Here is a 19,268-nt window from a genome sequence, read left to right as displayed (position 1 = left end):
AATGAGTGGCTGTGAGGATTGCTGATGGAGCGCAGTGGTGGCTGTGCAGGAGGGGGTTGTGATCTGCTTGGCGTGATGGTGGGGACGGGATGTGGGAGGGTGCGTTGGTGTACTCACCTTGCCAGACCTAGTCAGGTCATTGAAGCGCTTGCGGCACTGCTCCCAAGTCCTTGGGGTGTTGCCCCTGCTGCTCACCTCCGCCGCCACCTCTGCCCATGCCTTCCTGGTTGCGGCGGCAGGGAACTTGCGCCCATCTTCTGGGAAGAGTGTTTCCCTCCTCCTCCTCACGCCCTCCAGCATCAGCTGCAGTGCCAGATCTGAAAAACGGGGCGCAGCCTTTCCCCTTTGTTGAGCCATCGTCTCAAACCGATTGCTTGTAGCAGGAGGGGCTTTGGGAGACTGCCCCTTTAACTGAAGCTCCTACATCGCGTCGACGGTACTGTGCATGCGCAGCCGGCCGGCACGCAGCTGGGGAGCGCAGAACCCGGAAGCAGGGCTTAATGGGTCCAATTATCCCGCGATCGCGTGGGGGACGCACACGATTAGCCGTCCGCGTTTTCCACGCTCCCGGAGGACCACCCGCTGGGAACCCGCAGGCCTGCTAAATTCGAGCCCATGATGCTGGTTTTCTCATTGTCATACTATCTCACTAACATCTGGGGACTAGTGCCAATGTTGGGAGAATTGTCTCACAGACTAGTCGAACAACAGCCTGAAGTACTCATACTCAACAGAATCAGAATCATATCTATCGACCAATGTCCCAGACTCCTCCAACACCATTATTGGATATGTCCTGTTCCACCAGCAGGACAGACCCACCAGAGGTGGGGGCACAGTGGTATACAATGGTTGGGGTGTGGTCCCGGGAGTCCTTAATGTTGACTCTGGACTGTATGAAGTCTCATGGCCTCAGGTCAAACATGGGCAAGGAAACCTCCTATTGATTACCTCCTACCGCCCTCCCTCAACTGATGAATCAGTACTCCTCCATGTTGAGCACCACTTGGAGGAAGCATTGGGGGTAGCAAGGGCACAGAATTTTCTCTGGGTGGGGGACTTCAATGCCCATCACCAAGAGTGACTCGGTAATACCACCACTGACTGAGCTGGCCGAGTCCTGAAGGCCACTGCTGCCTAACTGGGCTTGTGGCAGGAGGTGAGAGAACCAACACGAGGGAATAACCTACCTGACCTCGTCCTCACTAATCTACCTGTCGCAGATGCTCCTGTCCATGATAGTATTGGTAGGAGTGGCCACCACACAGTCCTCATGGAGACCAAGTCCTGTCTTCACACTGAGAACATTGTGTTGTGGTATTACCACCGTGCTAAGTGGGATAGATTAAGAACAGATCTATCAGCTCAAAACTGGACATTACCATTATCAGCAGCAGAATTGTATACCACCTCAATCTATAACCTTTATGGACCGGCATGTCCCTCCTCCATCATCATCAAGCCAGATGACCAACCCTGGTTCAATGAGAAGTGTAGAAGAGCATTGCCAGGAGCAGCACTAGGCATATCTGAAGATGAGGTGCTGGGTGTGGGACCCTGACAATATCCCGGCTATAGTATTGAAGGCCTGTGTTCCAGGACTAGCTATGCCCCTAGCTAAGCTGCTCCAGTACAGCTGCAGCACTGGCATCTACGCGACAATGTGGAAAATTGTCCAGGTATGTTCTATCCACAAAAAGCAGGACAAGTATAACCGGGCCAATTACCGCCCTATCAGCCTACTCCCAATCATCAGCAAAATGATGGAAGGAGTCATTAACAGTGCTATCACTCACCAATAACCTGCTCACCAATGCTCAGTTTGGGTTCCGCCAGAACCACCTGGCTCCAGACCTCATTACAGCCTTGGTCCAAACATAGACGCAAGAGCTGAACTCTGGAAGTGAGGTGAGAGTAACTGACCTTGACATCAAAGCATCATTCGATTGAGTGTGACACCTATTAGTCCTAGTAAAACTGAAGTCAATGAGGATCAGGCAGAAAACTCTCCATTGGTTGGAGTCATACCTGGCACAAAGGAAGATGAATGTGGTCATTGGAGGCCAATCTTCTCAGCGCTAGATCACCACTGCAGGAGTTCCTCAGGGCAGCGTCCTAGGCCCAACTATCTTCAGCTGCTTCATCAATGACTTTCCCTCCATCATAAGGTCAGAAGTGGGGCTGTTTGCTGAAGATTGCACAGTGTTCAGCTTCATTCACAGTTCCTCAGATAATGAAGCAGTCCATGCCTGCATATAACATGACCTGGACAACATCCTGGCTTGGGCTGATAAGTGGTAAGTAACATTCATGTCACACAAGTGTCAGGCAAGGACCAACCCCAACAAGAGAAAGGATAACCATCTCCCCATGACATTCAATGGCATTACCATCGCCGAGTCCTCCACCATCAACATCCTGGTGGTTACCATTGACCAGAAACTCAACTGGACCAGCCACATAAATGCCATGGTTACTAGAGCAGATCAGAGGCTGGGTATTGTAAGATTTTCAAAATTCACAGATCCCCCAATAAACTCAGAGAAAAACCCTATAGAAATTCACCTTTTCCCTCAGTATGGAAAAACTGTGGACCCTGACTAAAATCCTAAGATGGAAGGATAGCTGAGAGGTCACCAGACGAAATCAACAACACACACACCGTGGAGCTTCATACATGTCTCTGTTTTAATGCAAAACGGACAGCAGGGGGTCGACAATCACCCCCATTGAAAGAGGTAACTGTTCCAGACTGGTGGGGCCATGCCTTTGTTTTTAAAGCAAAACCACCAACACCTAGGACGTTGGATACAAAAGGAAGCCTTATGTGACAAGCTCTAAATCAGAATTAAAACAATGACCCATTGGGCGAAGCAATTTGCAATATGATTGGGACCATCAAAAAGCCATCAAAGAACTTTGTAAGAACTGTTTTAAACAGTTGTAAACAATTTTACAACACCAAGTTATAGTCCAGCAATTTTATTTTAAATTCACAAGCTTTCGGAGGCTTCCTCCTTCCTCAGGTGAACGTTGTTGTTCACCTGAGGAAGGAGGAAGCCTCCGAAAGCTTGCGAATTTAAAATAAAATTGCTGGACTATAACTTGGTGTTGTAAAATTGTTTACAATTGTCAACCCCAGTCCATCACCGGCATCTCCACATCATGTTTTAAACAGACCATTGTAAGAGAGACATCGACAAGGCGAAAGCTCTCTCTCTCGCTCTCTGGCTTGCTGGCTCTGGTGGGCTGCTTGTCTTGGTTGTGCCTGTGTCTGGAAAGAAGAGCAGTTTCCAGCAGACAACAAGGAAAGCAGTTCGACAGGGAAGGACAGCAGCTCTAGAAGCACGCCGACACACAAGAAGAAACCAGAGCAACAGTCCCAGTGACCATCAGACACCTCGCCTTACGAAGGGCCTTACGAAACAACCAACCGAATATTACCACCAACCAACCGGATAATATTGAGCCACCACGACCAAAGAAAACCAACTCGGGAGAAAACCGAAGATCTGCAAAGTTTCCACTCTACAATCTATTTCTGACTTACCTCTGGGTGAATTACTGTCAAGGTTTCGTTTGGTGAGCATTATCCCTGGTCCTTTAGAGTCCAACCTAGCTAGTACAGTGGGATTGGGAGGGGTGAGGTATCCTTCTACTGTAATTTTCTCTCGTGTGTACCGAAATGTTCCCCATTTTATTAGAGTGTTAAGATTGTTGTGTTGTATTTTCTCTCTTGAATAAAGGTCAAAGTTTCTTGCACCAAAATCAGTTGTCTGCTGCACTTTGTCACAACCCCCAAATAAGTCCAAGGTCTAGAACCCAGGGAGTGGGAGCGATTCGGACCGCTCAGAAGTCAGAGGTGAAGCTGACACACACCACCACCCCCTACAGTATTCTGTGGTGAATGGTTCCTCAATTCCACAACTCCACAACACAATGTTCTCAGTGTGAAGATAGGAGTTGGTCTCAACTTCTGACTTCTCAAAACCTGTCGACCATCTGCAAGCCACAAGTCAGAAGTGTGATGGAATACTCTCCACTGCTTGGTAGGGTGCAGCTCCAACAACACTCAAGAAGCTCGACACTATCCAGGACAAAGCAATTCACTTGAACAGCAACAATCATTGCTCCATATATCCATCCAGAGTATTTGGCCAATCGTGAACTAGGCCCTTGCCATTCATGACTGCATCATGGATGATTCAATTGACACCCTGGCACGGACAGAAACATAGCTCTTTACCTGGCTACACTTTCCCACCACCAACACCAAGAAATTCTGCCCACAGTGTACAGTGCCATTAAACACAGCAGGAGTAGCAGCTGGTAGGATCTCAGTAGTGATGCCTGGTAGGGGGGCCCGGTGTACACTGATTTTGGCCCCTGTTGTATAAGATGCAGGTGGTTGGCATGCACAATGCAAGTGCAATCCAAAGCACAGCACAGTGCAGGTCCTATTATCCTACTCACACTAACCCTCACTAGCTTCACAGATAATCTACTTACATTTTATGTAAAAGTCTACGTTGATTTTTCTTCCTAGTAAGTTCTTATAACTGTTGCTGATAAAACGAAATGGGATAAAATTACAATCTATTAATGGCTGCTGTAATAATTATCAAATTATAATAGTAGTTTTCCAATAACCATACTCTATTAAACATTTATAAAATGTGTCCGGTTCATTAAGCCATCTTTTAAGATGTGAATGCTTAATGCATTAGCTACCTTTCTTGTTTCATAGTATATGTGAATGTGACTCTATAAAAATGTAACAGTATGATAGAAAAAAGATATTAAGAGGTTAAGAACATTTCAATACAATGATATAACATATTTTTGAAGCCTTATGGCATTGCTTTGAAACTGCTGTGCATATTCATAATACATTAGCATCACAGGAGTGATTTGGCAGAAGAAATAGTTCAGAGGGAATATGTTAATAGACACTGAACATATGTTTAATTATGAGAAGGGTACATGGGCTTGTGGTCCTCTGATATATTCATGTGCTGGGCACCGACTGCTATTTGTCTATTTGGTGTGGAGTGTTGCAGTCATCTACCTTCCTAGAAACAAGAAAAGCCTTAAACAGGAAGAATTGTGATTTGCCTGTCATACATAAGATGTGTACAAACCTCCCATGGGCAATGTGGAAAATGTGTGCTAAGATTCTGTGTTCTTGTTTCCAACTCATTTGCATAAATGTTGAATATTTAGATATGACTTTTCTGTGCACAGCTAGGAAATAGAGGGGCCAATTTTGTGCTGGTTATGCCTCATGGGTGCCAGTTCACAGGAAGGAACAGGCTGGAGAAAAGAGCGGTGACCCATAATGGCGGGTTTTAGCCTCATTTGCATGTGATAAATATTTCAGCCGGACCTGGGGTGGGTGCACTTGATATGGACAGCAACTTCACTGTAATATTAATAAGTGGTATGGGAGTGACATTCTAATACCTCCCACATCTTATTCTGGCTTTAACACCATTTCAGTGCCAGTTTCAAATCACGGTCATAGGTAATGAGCATCCAGGGTTAATAGGGGATCAGCTTCAGGTGAAAATTTGTTTATAGGCCAAAATAAGATTAAATGAACAATTTCCCAATTAGAACTGCCATATATATAAGCTTTTTGAAGAAGGAAGACCAGCTGCAGGATGTAACATACATAACATTGCACTGAAGGTGTTCTGTGCCCACCCACAGCTACACCTGCATCTACCGATAGTGTGGAGGCTCCAACTCCCAAGTTAGGCTGTGATAGCAGGCCTGATGGCACAGATACGTGTTAAGATAACATTCCTCACCTGTAAATATGCAGTGATCTTGTGAACAGAGCGCCAGATGCGGAGCTGTGCGATCTGCTGTTAGGATGCTTGTTGCTAATACACACCATACTGGCACAGTGAATACTGGTCATTTGTGGCCTCCACCTCCTAAACGTATTGTTAGCTTGTAGTATGGATTTCCCAAAGAAGATCCTCCTCTTTATGATATACACATTGGAGGAGGAGGAGCGACAGAGATGCTGTGAGGCCAGACTTATAATACAGCACAAGAAGAGAACCCAACACTGTAGCAGGTACCCAGCCACCAAGGTGCATAGGTCCAAAAGGTCTTACTTGAATACCACCCTACAGTTTTTTTTATTCGTTCATGGGATGTGGGCGTCGCTGGCGAGGCCAGCATTTATTGCCCATCCCTAATTGCCCTTGAGAAGGTGGTGGTGATCCGCCTTCTTGAACCGCTGCAGTCCGTGTGGTGAAGGTTCTCCCACAGTGCTCTTAGGAAGGGAGTTCCAGGATTTTGGCCCAGCGACGATGAAGGAACGACGATATATTTCCAAGTCGGGATGGTGTGTGACTTGGAGGGGTGGTATTGTTCCCAGGTGCCTACTGCCCTTGTCCTTCTGGGTGGTAGAGGTCGTGGGTTTGGGAGGTGCTGTCGAAGAAGCCTTGGCAAGCTGCTGCAGTGCATCCTGTGGATGGTACACACTGCAGCCACTGTGCGCTGGTGGTGAAGGGAGTGAATGTTTAGGGTGGTGGATGGAGTGCCAATCAAACGGGCTGCTTTGTCCTGGATGATGTTGAGCTTCTTGAGTGTTGTTGGAGCTGCACTCGTCCAGGCAAGTGGAGAGTATTCATCACACTCCTGACTTGTGCCTTGTAGATGGTGGAAAGGCTTTGGGAGTCAGGAGGTGAGTCACTCGACGCAGAATACCCAGCCTCTGACCTGCTCTTGTAGCTACAGTATTTACATGGCTGGTCCAATTAAGTTTCTGGTCAATGGTGACCCCCAGGATATTGATGGTGGGGAATTCGGCGATGGTAATGCTGTTGAATGTCATGGGGAGGTGGTTAGACTCTCTCTTGTTGGAGAGTTATATGTGAGGAGGCTACAGTTCATCTCTAAAGCCCTAGAAGAGCTTCACACCCATGGCTCAGTGGTAGCCGACTGAACCTCTGAGTCAGAAGTTGTGGGTTCAAGTTCCACTCCAGAGACTTGAACACATGATTCAAGTTGATACCTCAATGCACTACAGAGGGAGGGTTGCACTGTCAGAGGTGCTACCTTTCGGATGAGACATTAAACTGAGACTTTGTCTGTCCTCTCAGATGGATGTAAAAAAAACCTTGGCACTATTTCAAAGAAGAGTGGGGAGTTCTGGCCAACATTTACTCCTCAACCAATATCACTAAAACAGTTTATTTGGTCATTATCTCATTGCTGTTTTTGGGAGCTTGCTGTCTGCAAATTGACTGCTGCATTCCTCTACATCACAACAGTGACTACATTTCAATAGTACTTAATTGGCTGTAAAGCAATTTGGGACGTCCTCAGGTCATGATAGGCGTTAAATAAATGCAAGTGCTTTCTTTTCTACTGGGAGATCTGCAAACTTTGGAAACGGACAGCATTCAGTGTGGCTCAGAAAGCAACTACTGTGCTTAACCTTTTGGCTACAGGCTCATTCCAAGGCCCAACAGGTAAATTCAGTCAGGTCAGTCAGCTTGCTGTCCATTCTAGCATTGCGTAAGTAATTAAAGCCCTGTTTGCCAGGGCAGCCCAATTCATTGCACTTGACACAGGAACAAGACAAGTGAGGGAGTGAGCTATTAATTTTCATCAGATTGCTGAATTTCTATGAGTATTTGGAGCTACAGATTGGACTGATGTGTGCCATACAAACCCCACTGTTAATCCACACCATTATGTCAACCAAAAAGGGATTTCACTCCCTTAATGTTCAATGGCACAGGTTTCTGCATGTCAATGTCCAGTATCCAGGTTGCTGCCATGATTGATTACTTTTTTGGCAGTCCACTGTCCGTGCACTCTTTCAGTGTCAAGTGCAAGGCACTGGCTGATTTCTTGGAAACAAGGCATATCCAATGCTATTGTGGCTTCTTACGCCATTGAGAAGGACCACTAATGAACTATAGGACTGCTACAGTGAGGCTCATATCTGCACTCAAATTAAAATTGAGCAGGCGATTGGCAAGCTCAAGGGAAGATTCAGGTACCTAGAGAGGTCCGGGGGCTCTCTCCAGAATGCTCCCAATATTGCCTCATGAATTGTGATTAGCCTGCTGTGTCCTCCACAGTTTTGCTCTTTCGAAAGGCTTGTAAGTTGAGATTCATGAGGCAAGAGTGAGGCAGAAGCTGAACCCCCTAAGAAATACCAGCTCTACATGAGGAGGACACAGCAGGATTGCAACAGCTGCTGGAAGAAAGGTACGAGACAAGCTCACCAGAGAGACTTTCAGCAACGTCTGGTCATATTATACAATGCAACATCTGTAGTAACCAGGACGCTCCACATAATTTAAATGTACTGCTCTTTAGAACACTCGCATGAGGGTTTCAAGTCCGTAAACATGTTTTGCAGTTCCACTACAACTTTCATTTCAGTAGAAAAACCATGAATATCACAATACATTTCTGACAACAACAATCATATAAATGTTCTGGCACTTGTTAACTTTACTGACCTTATGAAATCATTAAACCTCATCTTGCATTGGAGATAGTGCTAGGGATTAGGGAATTGCCACTCACTACCATTGTTGCTTTCTTCAACATGGTCCCGGCTTCTGCATTGGCAGTTCTCTTGCAATCCACTCCCACTATTCAATTCCCCCCTCTCTCAAGCCTAATTTCAGTCAGAATCATATTTACATCGCACTTCAAGAAGTTTCAGGCTCTCTTCTTCCTGTTTCCTTTTAGATCCATGATTCAAATTATTGCTTTAAGAGCAGTCCAGCTTTAAAGTGCAGCACTTCCACCTCAACAAAGGCTTCCTCCGCTCCCCACCCATGAATATTCCAGGCCTCCCAGCGTAACTCTCTGATTGCTGGTGGGACATGATTCTTTTTCTTGGCCAGCAATATTTAAATTTGCTTACCCCAGAATTTCAGAGTCGGTGTCGGCCTGAGTGGGTGGATACGGTGGATCGCAGGCCTCGGGATTTGGGGCAACTGGAACACAAAGTGTTAAAGCTATAAGATTTTTCTATTATTTACACTGTGTCTTGCTAGTAACTAAATGTAAGCTGACAGGGACCCTTAAAGGTAACTCATGAATAAAATAGGGGCTAAAATGCAAGTCACACAGTATTATATTATGAAAGTCACATTGTCATCACGCTGATTCTCAGTGTGCAGACAGGATGTTTTGCAGACCCACAAGCTGATCATCTCCCCAAGAAAAAATGACATCATGTACACATTGCTATTGCCATACAGTCACTTTTCCACACACCATAATGCGATTTCGACTGTTTAAAGTGAAAATAAATATTTTTTTATTTCTTTTGGATGGAGATTTGAACAAAATAAAAATAAAAAAATGCAAAAAGCTGGAATTCTGAAATAAAAACAAAAAAGGTTGGAAATACACTGTCAGCAGTACATGGAGAAAAGACATTTTCGGTGTATAACCCATTTCTGTCACACACCTAAAGCATCATAGCCCGTCTTTCCTCTTTGCAGGTGGTTTGTTTGTTTTTCATTTTCACCCTTCAAGAATAGTGAGTAGTTGAAGGATTCACAGGCTGATTAACAGTCTGACAGGCCACGATGTGAACACTCCTTCTACGGCCTTAACCATTTTTATACCAGCCAATAGGATGGTTAGTTCTATATGGTGGGAGGGTTTTATGGGCTCCGACAAGCCATGTGATGAGGGAGGGACCATCTGATGTGAGTATCCTGCTGGATGTCAGTGTAGAATTCAGGGTCAGAGTTCTGGTCTCCATTTGCCAAGAGTGGATGGAGCACCTGTTGGTGTCAAATTTTGTTTGATAACACTCCTGTGCAGCACCTAGAGATGTTTTACTATGTTAAAGGCACTCAGATCCTCCTGACTCATAGGTGGGAATGCTACCACTAAGCCAAAGGCTCGTTCCTTTGCAGATGGTGACTGACCATCAGTGTATCCACTCCCTCTACCTCTCCGCCTCTCTATCCTGCTTTAAGACACTCCTTAAAACCTACGTCTTTGACCAAGCTTATGGTCACCTGTCCTAATACCGCCTTATGTGGCTCGGTGTCAAATTTTGTTTGATAACGCTCCTAGGGACATTTTATTACGTTAAAGGCGCTATATAAATGCAAATTGTTGTTGTTGTAGAATTCAGAGCCAGAGTTCTAGTCTCCATTCGCCAGGACTGGATGGAGCAGGGTTTGAACTTAGATCCTCATAAGTCAGAGGTGGGAATGCTACCACTAAGCCAAAGACTCGTTCCTTTGCAGGTAGTGACTGACCATCAGTGCATTGCCGGCATTTTCTGTTTTTATTATGCCCCGAGTTTGCGTGGGTTGCAATCCCAACAATTACATTGGGAACGTGCATGTGGTGCCTTCCACTGCTAACCCCACCAGAGTTCACGGGGTCACTGAGCGGTTAGCACATTTTCATGGGCCCAACAGGTGCCTATGCCACTACAGGCTCATCTTGGGCACCTGCCAACTCACATAGGCTGGAAACTCCAGCGCCTGCTGCTGTCTTGGTGAGGCCCAGATCCCCTCCCCCTTTGGGAAATTATTTTTCTGCCCCTTCAGCCCACTTACAAAGGGGGATGATTTTTTTTTCAGGGTTCCACGTCATATCTGTCTCAGACAAAGCACCCCGGAAACTCCCAGCAAAGGCCAGGACCCGGCTTATCCAGGTCCTGGCCCATTTAGGGGACCTTCCACTGCATAACCAAAGGAGTTAAACCAGGCATGCACCGGAGGGCCCATGCAAATTCAGGGTCTATATATAAGGACTTTTTTTTCTACATGTTGCTTTCATACACTTTGAGAGTAAAATTATTTCTAGTGCAAAGTAGTAAATTAAATGAAAGCTAAAGTGTTTTGTCCTTTTTTAAAGCACTTGCATGAATGCACAACTTTGCTGTCAGTTTATGGAAGTTCAAGTGCTTTAGAGTGCACTAAGAAAATGCACAACTGAATGTTCAATCGGACCTGCAAGAATGCTGCTTAACTCACAAGACAGCTAATCAGCTACTTGATCATTACACAGGAGACCAACATGGGATCATGCGTAAGGAAAATCTGCTAGCATATCTGGAAGGGGATGTCGGACTTCAGTAACAACAACTTGTATTTTATATAGCACTACTCACGGGCAGGAAGATATCTCAGAGTGTTTTACAATAAGGGGGAAAAGAATACAGTGGACATCAAGCATAAGGAAAGTGGAGGCAAAATGGGAAGGCGAGGATGGGGAAACTGAAGACACAGTTGAAGAGAAGATACTGAATGGGTTTTTGAAAGCAGGAAGACAGAGGAACTGCACAGAGAGTTCCAGAAGACAAGGGTGTAATGGCTGAAGGAATGGCCACCAAATGTGAAGAGAAGGAAATGAGGATGAAAGAAGAAAGGTAGGGTGAGGTAAGAGAGAGCACTGTCCTGGAAGTGGCCGTCAGAAGAGAGAGTTTGGAGGAGAATGGAGCAGACAACACTGTCAAAGGTGGCAGGAAGTTTGCAGAGGATGAAGAGAGATAGTATTTTGAGAAGAAGGGAAGATGTGAGAGTGAGTGGTAGTTGGAGAGAGTGGAGAGGTATAGAGTGAGTTTCTTGAAGAGATTGCTAACTGTTATTTTGAAGGTGGTGAGAATGGATGTCAGATGAGAAAAACAGGTTGATGATGTTGGCAAACATGAGCCGAGGAGATGAAGACATGAATAAAAGTGTCAAGATAAGAAATAAAAACTTAACATATATGGAGGCTGCCATGTATACATAGAGGGCAGATAGATGGAGGGCATCAGCAGACCAAACCTCTCAATGACTGGGAAGCCTTGCGTAGCAAGAGCGGCATGCAAGCTAAAAGAGAGGAGTATATTTCTGGTTTATAATCGCAAACCTTCTTTGTGTAGATTTGTTTCAGCGAGTGTAATGTATTAATGTGTTATACCATTAAATGTGCGTTGTATTGTCTGGACAGCAACAACGTGCCTAACTATACACATTGCCTTATCATGTGCTGTTTTCGCCTTCTTATTCATATACTAAAATCATAGGAGCAACAAATCAGTTAGCTCAACAAAAAACAGCACTCAGCCTCGTCACCATGTGATGTAGGCACTAGTCCAGAAATTGGTTTGCGGCGGCCTGCTGGCATGAACTGGACACAGAAAACGATCCCTGCACCTGGACGGGTAAGCACGAGGCACACCCAATATTGGGCCTCAGGACTCATTTACATGAGAGTGGCGAGCTGTGGATGACAGTTAGGTGTCCCCAGGCAGCTTGCTGGTGAATTGGATTGAATTTTAGGTATGTCTGAAGGGGGTGGAGGCAATAGGGATGAGACTGAGCGGGGGCTGACAACAATCTTCACTCCACTGCTGTGGAGCCACGAGGATTAAGTATTAATGTCTAGGCCAGGATTTTGCAGAATTAGAGGAGGTATTACAGAGATGAGTCACATCATTTCACACCAGTATGGAAGAAACAAAAGTAAAGACTGCAGAAGAGCTGAGCTGCTGAGCAAAGGCGAAGTGTAGCCCCAGTCCCTGTTATGCCAATTTATAATTCAGGCCTCATAGGAACATTTATGCAATGGAGTATGGGTGCACAAGTAGTAAAAACGTCCAAGGCACTTCACAGGAATGTAATCAGACAAAATTTGACACCGAGCAGCATAAAGAGATATTGGGACAGGTGACCAAAAGCTTGGTCAAAAAGTTAGGTTTTAAGGAGCAACTTAAAGAAGGAGCGAGAAATGGAGAGCTGGATGGTTTAGGGAGGAAATTCCAGAGCTTAGGACCTAAGCAGCTGAAGGCATGGTCTCCTATGGTGAAGCGATGAAAATCGTAGATGGGCAAGAGGCCAGAATTGGAGGATCGCAGAGATCTCTGAAGGTTGTAGGGCTGGAGGAGGACACAGAGACAGGGCAGGGTGAGGCCATGGAGGGATCTGAAAACAAGGATGAGAATTTTAAGATCGAGGCATTGTCGGACCGGGAGCCAATGTAGGTCAGCAAACACAGGGGTGATGGATGAATGGGACTTGGTACAAGTTAGGATACGGATAGCAGAGTTTTGGATGAGCTCAAGTTCACGGAGGGAGCAAATTGGGAGGCCAGCTAGGAAAGCATTGGAATCGTCAATTCTGGAGGTATCAAAAGCATGGATGAGGGTTTCAGTAGCAGATAAGCTGAAGTGGGGCGGAGACGGGCGATATTATGGAGGTGGAAGTAGGCGGTCTTGGTGTTGGAGAGGAAAATCCTTTTCCAAAACCTGGCCCCCCCGACCCCGACCCCGTGTCATTTAAATTGGTAGGTATAACAAAGGAAAATTCAGGCTATTGTTTGACCATTGCGTCTGTTTTCTAGCTTTCAAAAAATTATAAAATATGAACTCTTTAAAGGCTAAACTTCTAGTTAAAAATGAATCAATCTAGAAAAACTGCATGCTATACAAATGCAAGGTCAACATGCTGGAAACAATTTTTCCTTAAATTATAGAGAAGGGGAAAACTGTTCAGTGCCTTGATCAGTAATCGGTTAGACTAATTAAAAAGCCTTGTTTTTTGTGGGCTTTGACTTTTCTTTTACTATTCTCTTGAACCAAATCCTTTATTTTGAAGTCCTAAAATATCAATTAAACCTTGTTAAACCACATTACGGCTGCCATCTGTATTTTACAGTGAGACTTGATTCACAATCCAAACCTCATTCATTTGACATGTGTGGAATCATCTTATACTAGGTCCCTTGCTTTTTGTGGTATATATTAATGATTTGGACTAAAATGTAGGGGGCATCATTAAGAAGTTTGCAGACGATACAAAAATTGGGTGTGTGGTTGATAGTGAGGAGGAAAGCTGTAGACTGCAGGAAGGTATCAATGGACTGTTTAGGTGGGTAGAAAAGTGGCAAATGGAATTCAATCCAGAGAAATGTGAGGTAATGCATTTGGGGAGGGCAAACAAGGTAAGGGAATACACAATAAATGGGAGGATACTGAGAGGTGTAGAGGAAGTGAGGGACCTTGGAGTGCATGTCCACAGATCTCTGAAAGTAGCAGGACAGATAGATAAGGTGGTTAAGAAGGCATATAGAATACTTTCCTTTATTAGCCGAGGCATAGAATATAAGAGCAGGGATGTTATGCTGGAACTGTATAAAACACTAGTTAGGCCACAGCTTGAGTACTGCGTACAGTTCTGGTCACCACATTACAGGAAAGATGTGATTGCACTAAAGAGGGTACAGTGGAGATTTATGAGGATATTGCCAGGGCTGGAGAATTTTAGCTATGAGGAAAGATTGGATGGGCTGGGGTTGTTTTCTTTGGAACAAAGGAGACTGAGAGGTGATTTAATTGAGGTGTACAAAATTATGAGGGGCCTAGATAGCGTGGATAGGAAGGACCTATCTCCCTTAGCAGAGAGGTCAATAATCAGGGGGCGTAGATTTAAAGTGATTGGTAGAAGGATTAGAGGGGAGCTGAGGAAAATTTTTTTCACCCAGAGGGTGGTGGGGGTCTGGAACTCACTGCCTGAAAGGGTGGTAGAGGCAGAAACCCTCAACTCATTTAAAAAGTACCTGGATGTGCACCTGAAGTGCTGTAACCTACAGGGTTATGGATCAAGTGCTGGAAAGTGGGATTAGGCTGGATGGCTCATTTTCGGCCGGCATGGACACGATGGGCCGAATGGTCTCCTTCTGTGCCGTAAATTTTCTATGATTCTATGATTCTTCTCTCACCTCTGTTGAGGGGGGGGAATTTTATCTCGCGGGTTGGAAGCTGCCAAGATGCCGGGGCCGCCAGCCCAGGAACTGCAGTGGGAGGCCTGATCCATTTTAATGACCAGGCATCATTAACATCTCGCTGCCTAACTGCCCACCTGACTAGAGTGTCCAGAGGCAGCTTGCTGGCTTTCGGCCACCAGGCCAGCAGTCAGGCAAGTCACGGATTGGGTTCGGGAGGATTTCATAAGAGGGGTGGGTGGGGAATCTGGGACTTTGTGGGGTCCGGAGGAGCACTCCTGCTCCTTTGGGTTGCACAAACATAAGTTTCACACTTGCCTTACTCTGCTGGGTGTTTACCAGGTTTTACTGAGCAGAATGTCCGCAGCAAACGCTCAGCTCAGTAAGCAGTTAAAATTGTATCGGGGACGTAATGACATCATAGGACCCCGATTTACATGTATTCATGAGGCTCCCGTTTGAGTCAGGCAGGCGCCTCAACCGCCAAAAAAAACAGCAGCGTTAAAATAGACACTGAGCGGGAAACGAGCGGTATGTGTAACATCTTGTAGCTCCACCTCTTGCCCGGCAGCTGGCCAAATGGACAGCCTAGCTGGCAGGCAGGAGGGAACACCAGCAGGAAGAGTCCACAGCCTGGGACCCTTGAGGATGGTCTCCGGAAATCAGGAGGGAAGAAGGTTGGCAATCGGGGTTAGGAGTGGGGGGAGATTGGCAAACAGGAGGGGGGTTAGATCGGCAATCGGGAACGCTTGGGTTTTAACCCACATTCCTTCCAGTTTCCGACAGGGTGGAGGGAGTTAAAATTCCTCCTCAGATATCTGCTGGGAAAATATGTAATTCTGGCCTTTAAATTCTGTGAGGGTTTTCCCAATCTCCTGCTGTAACTTCTGTGGGAGACCGATTGAACTCCCAAAGAAACAAAAGAAACAATGTAAATAGCTAGAGTTACAATTGTTCTGAAATAATAAATTCTAGTAGAATTGGCTGTTTCGACAGCACCTCCCAAACCCGCGACCTCTACCACCTAGAAGGACAAGGGCAGCAGGCACATGGGAACAACATCACCTGCACGTTCCCCTCCAAGTCACACACCATCCCGACTTGGAAATATATCGCTGTTCCTTCATCATCGCTGGGTCAAAATCCTGGAACTCCCTTCCCAAGAGCACTGTGGGAGAACCTTCACCACACGGACTGCAGCGGTTCAAGAAGGCGGCTCACCACCACCTTCTCAAGGGCAATTAGGGATGGGCAATAAATGCCGGCCTCGCCAGCGACGCCCACATCCCATGAACAAATAATTAAAAAAAATGCCCCCCCCCCTCTAAAATGGTGTATGAATGCAAATGACAGGATAATGAGGGCGGTAGATCTTGACTTCAATGGAAATAAAAATCAGGAGAGATGTAAACGAGCTGCTGATTTGCTATCACTCGTTTGAACTATCGCACAAAGTCAAATTTTACACCGTTGTCTCAGAAATTCTGCCAGTTACACCAGATGTAACTTAAGCCTGTAGAAAAGCGGGGTGACTTGTCAAACCAGGAAGTGGTTGAGCTCACAGGCGTTGTTCACATTTTTGTCTGAAATATCAGCTTTGACTGGTGCGATTAGAATTTTTTATCAGCTGTACTGCTAAGAAAGGATTCTGCAAACTGCCTTTCAGCAGTTTCAAGAAGGGAAATCTTTTCTTCCCACCATTCAGTCATGGGGCCCTTACCCTGGGGTTCACTATGGGCATTCTCATATATGTCCTTATAATTGAGGCAGAACAGGAACAGGAAGAAGAGGGAATGACAGAGGAAATGCAGCCTAGTCTAAATCAAAAGAGAAGGCAAATAGTAGATACCCTTTCACCAGTCGACAGACCACAATGCTCCCTCAGCAATATCTCAGAAGAGATCTGCTTAAGGAAGCAACAGTTCAATAAGGAGGCATAGAAGTAATTGTGTTTCATTAAAAACTGACCTCCAAACATTCTCTCAAACACAAAAACCAGACAAGAACAGACGTATCTCAAAACACTAGACTTCATATCACAAAGCGGTTTTATATATTTACAACAGGTGCTTCTTTTTATCACCGTGCCTGTCCCTGGTGCCTCTCTGTCCCGCACCGAGGTGGTACCTGTGGGACAAGGGCAATAGTGTTGCTGGGCTGTGCTGTGGTTTCATGAACCCCTTGGAATTGAGGTGGTCCTTATCTCAGGGTATCTGTGTTCCGGGGGACTCTTCAGCAGGCTGTGGTACCACTGCAGGTGTGTGAGCGGCCTGGCCCTGACACATTAGAAGGCATCTGAGGAGGCTGATTGGAAAAGTCACATGAGTTGTCAACAGGGGAGTGGACGGCATCATTGAACATAAGGATGATAATTTTAACTTAGAGGTGTTGGGGGACAGGGAGCCAATGTAAGTCAGTGAGCACGGTTGATGGGTGAGCAGGACTTGTTGCAGGATAGGATACAAGCAGCAGAGTTTTGGATAAGCTGAAGTGTGTGGAGGATGTGTGGCTGGACAATAGAACATTGGAATAGTTAAGTCTAAAGGTGACAAAGCCATGAATGAGGCAGAGGCAGCATGTGAGACAGAGGCGGAGACAGGTGATGTTACGAAGGTGGAACTGGGTGGTTTTTGTAATGGAGAGGATATGGGGGTCGGAAGCTCAGCTCAGAGTCAAATAATGAAAGTACTACATTGTGTTGAACTGTTCTCCGATATTGGCACCGAGGATGTCACTGGACTGCACCATGGAACCTGCCATCTTTCTCAGGCCTCTGATTGACCCTCAGTGCCTCCACATGAGTGTGATGCTCACCCAGTTTGTTCTTTTTAGAGCAGGAGCCAGGGGTTGACTTCTGCAAAGCCTCCATCCCTCAATGTCAGATCACTCTTTTACCTCTGACTCCCCTGGCACCCTTGTGTGTTATATCCCCAGCAGTAAAATATCCTCATCAGAACAATTTATGTTCTTCTCAAATAGATTTTTCTGGGCTAGTGAGTGAAAAGGTAAGGAGGAAAGATGGCATGGGTGAGGACATGTCTGGTCGGGCAGAGATAGGAAACCAATTGCCTTTCTTCCTCCTTCACCTTAGTGCATCTTACTTTGGGTTATCTAGAGAAAAAGAAAATGAAACGATGTTTATAATATTATGTGGCTACCTTGACTGTTCCTCTATAGCTTTTGAAGGTGCCTGATCATGTTTCTTGTTTGTGCTCTCAAACCATTATACAGACAAGCTGCAGATGGCCCAGACAAATTTGCAAGTGCCATTCACCCTCCTCCATCTACTCTCCCAAAGATTTGGGCCACATGGCTTTCCAGAATATTCCAAGACTTCTTCCTCATGAGGGGTCTGAGGTCTATAGTTGGGCGGACTACCACCTATGGCCTGAGATTCCTGGTGGTTATAGGCTATCTTCTGTGAGAGAGAAGAGAAGAAGACATAAGTATAGCAGTGAATGCTGAGCAGATTCTTTTGTTACAACAGTTTGACACACAATTTACTTGAGGAGCAAAAATCAAGAAAGGATAGGTGTTGTGAGTTAGGGAGGCTTAAAGGTTCAGTTGTAGATAGCAGGTAAACCAAGAGCCAAAAGGCTGTGGATGCTGGGACAATTGGGTCTTTCAAGACTGAGATAGATAGATTTTTGTTAGGCAAGAGTATCAAGGGATATGGAGCAAAGGCAGGTAAATGGAGTTGAGGTACAGATCAGTCATGATCTGATTGAATGGCGGAGCAGGCTCGAGGGGCTGAATGGCTCCACCTGCTTGTAATGTTCCCATGTTCCTATTCAGCTGCTTGAGTCTGTTCTACCATTCAATCAGATCATGACTGATTGGCAGGTGAATGGACAGTCTCAATTTTACTGACAAAGATGTTTATGAGCTCTTCGCACTTGTTATTGGAGGTAAGGGTGGACAGGGCAGGGAGGAGGGGTTTGAGGAAATGGTTGATAGTAGAGAAAAACACGGGGTTTATCGTTGCTCTCCAGGATGATCCTGGAGTAGTGGGCAATTTTGGCAGAGGAAACTGAGACTCAACAGCAGTTGATGTGGTCCAGTCAGGTGATCGATGGTTAAACCAGTTGTGCACTAGATAGGCTTAAAGTCTGCACCTCCCGGACTTGAGGGAGCGAAGATGGGGACCATAACAGGGAGATCGAACAGGATGGGAAAGAATAAAGATTTAGCTGGGGTCAAGGGCATCAAAGGTGAATGTGAGGGAGCGGATGAGCAGATCAACCACTGCAGAAGTATTGTGGTGAATGATAGGCCAAGGTTATGCTGTTGGGATTTAGAAAGTGCCGTTGTAAGTAACTGGGGGGAGACACAAGTAATCTTATCCAGATATTTTGCAGTTGTTTTGAGGTTGGATGCTAGCACATATTTTAAATGGTTTCCTCAGTCATTTTCATCGACACTTTGTAGTTTCACTTCCTGCCATTAACACCTTTGAATCTGCAATGGTGTGCTGGAAGATGAAGGCTAAGACTCTCCCTTTCTCTCTCTCTCTCAAATTTTGGGCATTGATTGCTTGC

The sequence above is a fragment of the Heptranchias perlo genome, chromosome 4 (genome assembly GCF_035084215.1).
Source record: "Heptranchias perlo isolate sHepPer1 chromosome 4, sHepPer1.hap1, whole genome shotgun sequence".
Taxonomy (NCBI): domain Eukaryota; kingdom Metazoa; phylum Chordata; class Chondrichthyes; order Hexanchiformes; family Hexanchidae; genus Heptranchias; species Heptranchias perlo.
Note: the sequence above shows the minus strand (reverse complement) of the source record.